The sequence below is a fragment of the Dipodomys spectabilis genome, unplaced genomic scaffold, assembly GCF_019054845.1.
Source record: "Dipodomys spectabilis isolate Male_0828 unplaced genomic scaffold, ASM1905484v1 ptg000792l, whole genome shotgun sequence".
NCBI classification, from domain to species: domain Eukaryota; kingdom Metazoa; phylum Chordata; class Mammalia; order Rodentia; family Heteromyidae; genus Dipodomys; species Dipodomys spectabilis.
This window is the reverse complement of record NW_024871469.1, coordinates 84,158-88,532: the sequence shown is the minus strand read 5'-3', so window position 1 is coordinate 88,532 and position 4,375 is coordinate 84,158. Positions and strand designations below refer to the sequence as shown.

The following is a 4,375-nucleotide window of genomic DNA, read 5'->3' as shown; positions in this document are numbered from 1 at the left end:
GAAAACAGAAAAATACTGTGGGCGAGGAACATATAAAGAAACAATAAAACACATCGTACATTATAAATATGTTTGAAATAATAGCATGCAAGAAAAAAACCCCACTTGTGTACTTACTTTTGGGGTCATTTCATTTAACATCATCTTATCTGGTCATATGCACAAAGCTTTTGACCTTTTCTGCTTATCCCAGACATATATTATTTATTGCAAATAAGGGAAACCATGGGACCTATGTTTCTTTGGATTTGGCTTACTTCACTAATATAATTTTTTCCAAGCCTTTCCATTTCCTAACAAATTGGGCAATGACATTCTTTCAGATGGAGGTATAGAATTCCTATTCACACACACACACACACACACACACACACACACACACACACACACACACACAATGGAAATCAATCAATCAATCTATCTATTTATCTATCTATAACATTTTCTTGATCCATTCATGTACTGAGAGGCATCGATGTTGGTTCCATATTTTAGCTATGGTAAATAATGCTGCAATAAATATAGTAGTGCTGGTAGTTTTAGTATGGTCTTGTTTGTGATCATTTGGGTAAATGCCCAGAAGAAGTATTGTTGGGTCATAGGGGAGCGCTATGTGGAATCTTTTGAGGAACCTTCATACTGCTTTCCAAAGTGGCTGAACAAGTTTACACTCTCACCCAAGAATGCAGTAGGGTTCGAATGCAGTAGGGTTCCCTTCTGGCCACATCCACTCCAGCGTCTGTTGTAAAAATATGGAACACCTCATGAGTTTGCTTGTCATCCTTGCACAGGGGCCATGGTAATCTTCTCTGTATCATTTCAATTTTAGTGTATGTGTTGCTGAATTGAGCACAGAACATTTTTTATATATAAAGTGTAATTGATTTTCTTAAACTAAACAATTCAACAAAAAGTAAGTTCTAAAGAATTGTTGTGAAATTTTAGAACCATGTATTTCTTATATAAGCACACATTTATGAATAAATCAAGATTGACATGTCACAAACAATATAATTCCAGATATTTGATGTTCAAGAGATGTGTAAGAGGAGGAATTCAATTATTCTATACAAGGCACCTCTCATAATGAACATTGAAGCAAGTGTTAAGGTTTGTTAAAAGTTTTAATGTTTTAAATATTTTTAATTTTGGGAATTTGCTTATATATATGCCAAAATTAAGACTGTATGACAGGTCATAAAACTTTTCCATGAAGTATTTAAGATTTATTGTAGCAGCATATACTACTAAGTGTGTACATTTCAGAGTTTATAGAAATTTTACTAATGAGAATTTGCAAAGTCTTTGTGTAAAGAAGCAGAGTGAAGAGTTAAGACTTTGTTAATTCCACAGTTTCTGTTAAAAGTTTAGGGCTTCCTTACTTTATAGGTTAGCGAGGAACAAATGATGATATAAGCCATATACAGATGATATGAGCCATAAATAATAATCTTAGTGGGAAACTTTAAAGACTACTCATAGCCTATAAAACGCTGAAACTATGAAAAAATAGTAAAACCTAATATGTAGTATACTTCAAATACTGGAAACACTGGTAATTGTTTCATTTTTCATTTATTAACCATTAATATTTAATGATTGGTTTTGTTTATTGTAGCATTGTTTTCCTTGTTGTAATATAATACAACTTTTTGTAAGTCGTCATTAGGAGGTACTTTGAGAATGTTACTGGGATGGCCACACCATGTTTTATAGGTGCATATGAATTTACAAAGAGCAAAATTAAGAACAAAATATTCATTAAAATTTTTCTCAAGTAGAGTCTGAATCAGGAGTGTTAAGTGTCCACAGCTAAAATCTTAGCCCTAGGCTGAAGCAGCCGTATTACAGAGTTGAGGACACAAAAGTGAGAGATAGTGTTTTTTTGTTTTTTGATTTTGTTTTTGTTGGTCGTGTGGCTTGAACTGTTGGGCCTGGGTGCTTTCCCTTAGCTCTTCAGCTAAAGGCTAGTGCTACCACTTGAGCCACAGGACCACCTTTGTCTTTTTCTACTGATGTGGTACTGAGGAATCAAACCCAGGGCCTCATTCATTCTAGGCAAGCACTCTACCACTGAACCCCCTTCCCACTTCCTGAGAAAGTATATTTTAAAAAGTCATCTAAACAACATTTGCTTTCTGCTTTGGCTTATATAATGATATACATGAATATCTTTTTATATTTTTGTGAATTGTCATACTTCTAAATTTACATTAATTTCAGCCACTTTATCCTTTTCAAAGTCATGAAATATCTCTAAGAATTTGTTTCTGTAAAGACTGTTTTTGCATTTATAATTTCTTCTGAGTCACCTTTATTTTTTATCAAAATCACTTTATATTGATGGGTTTTCACACATCAAATGCCTTCAAATGTATATATGTATTAAGGTTTGTATCCTGTTAATAAATGTGTAGAACACAATTATATCACTGACAAAAGATGATTTGCACTTCATTTATGTGCTTTTGGACTTGGAGAGTGACCTTAGGTGTGTCAACACAAGTAGAATCAGCATGAAACAAGCCAGCATTTCTTCATTTAAGATACAAGGAAAAGATACAGGTTGATCCATTGTAACAATAGGATGTACAAGACACTCAGAGGGGGGTGGAAGGAGGAGTTGAGGAGGTGTAAAGGGAAGGGATGGTAGAGGAAAAACAGGAGGGGTTAACAATGCTCAATAAGAAATGTACTCATTTCCTTACTTGTGTAACTGTAACCCCTCTGTATAGTACCTTTACAATAAAAGTATATATTAAAAAGATACAAGGAAAATTTCTGTACTTATGGGAAGTTATATTTGTCATTCAATATCAGTAAGGTATTGTTTTGAGGATGACAGGCATATTAAAATTTTGGATACTCAAATTCTCTACAAAAATAAATATATTATTTACATTAGAAACTGCCCACAATCTAGTACAGTGTAATTGCTATGAGAAATTTTACCGCATTCTAGGTTTATAACGGAAAGTAAATGTATATGCAAAATCAACAGATATGAATTTTTTCAGATAATTTTTGTCTGCATTTTGTGGATGGAATTGGGAGAGCAATTTTAAAAAGCACAAATTTCATCACCAAGAGCTGTCCGCAAAACGTAACAAGTTTCTAATACAGCAAAATTGAATGAATGGTTTGGAACTCCAAGAAGTACTTGAATTGACATATTGTCAGAAAGTGTAACCAGGCAAGCACATTTATTTTTAAATTTTTTTGGGGGGTCCGGTCGTGGGCCTGAACTTTGGGCCTGGGAGCTGTCCCTCAGTTCTTCAGCTCAAGGTTAGCACTCTACCACTTGAGCCACAGAGCCACTTCCGGCTTTTGTTTCCTGCTTATGTGGTGTTGAGGCATCGAACCCAGGGCCTCATGCATGCAAGTCAAGCTCTCTACCACTGAGCCACCTTCCCAGCCCCTAGGCAAGCACTTTTAAGAAATGCAGCTACTAGATTTCTCATTGAGGGCTTTCATAACACTTTGTGAAATACAAGTCAGAACCTCATTGAAGACTAAACAGTTTTCCCTCACCTTTCTGTAAAGCTCAGTTATTATCAATCAACATATAGCTAATCTTATTTTTTTTTTCATATAGCTAATCTTGAATAATCTTGAATAATCCTCTAATAAGAAAATGTTGATGGAGTGTTTATATGCAGAAAAGCTCGGAAGGCTAACTTTTTCCAATTGGCCTGAATGGTTGAGCCCCACCCTATTATCCCAAGTCCATACGGACTCCAGGCATAATTCCAGGTATGTGTGAACTCCTTTGATGGGCAGGGAGGGCAATCCACCTAGGCCCAGTTGTAAACATCCCATCTCAGACCCAACTGAAAGTCCTCCATCTTTCTTGACCTAGGGGCTTTTCATTAACCTCTACCTCCTTGATCAGATCTCCTATAAAACACTGATCCTGTGCCAGCTACCTCACACAACTTCAATCCTGCTGGAAGGGCTGTGCCCCTGGCTGTTCCTCAATAGAGTCCTTTCTGTTGGTGATCAAGTCAGGCCTATTCCTTTTCCGTTCTTCTCCATTTTCCTAACATATGGTGCTGACACCCAGGAGATAAAAAGCACCAGGAGTAACTAGGTGCCCTCTGCCAAGGGGCCACCCACCTCCTTGCCACCTCTCACGGAGCCTTTCTGCTACCTTCCTCCGCCTTCCAAGGCTTTTCTTCATCAGAAGCACAGAGCCCTCTGAGCTTACTTTGGGCTAAACAGACACCTGAAAAACCTCCCAGCCTTTGCTTTTGTAAGCAGTGCAAACAGGGGATGGCCACGCTGCTGTGGCTTGAGGTATTATTGCCCCTCTGTGTAAGCTCAGAAAAGGCCTTATCTCTCCCCCTATTCTCTATCCTTTACCCTGTCCCTGGAC

General features: G+C 37.0%; 1 non-coding gene across 1 annotated transcript; it reads right to left on the bottom strand.

The window, feature by feature from the left end:
* Positions 1-746: 746 nt before the first annotated feature.
* LOC122102544 lies at positions 747-853 on the bottom strand. Its single transcript, XR_006146521.1, has one exon. It is a non-coding gene; the product is annotated as a U6 spliceosomal RNA (small nuclear RNA).
* Between the last annotated feature and the right edge of the window lie 3,522 nt (positions 854-4,375).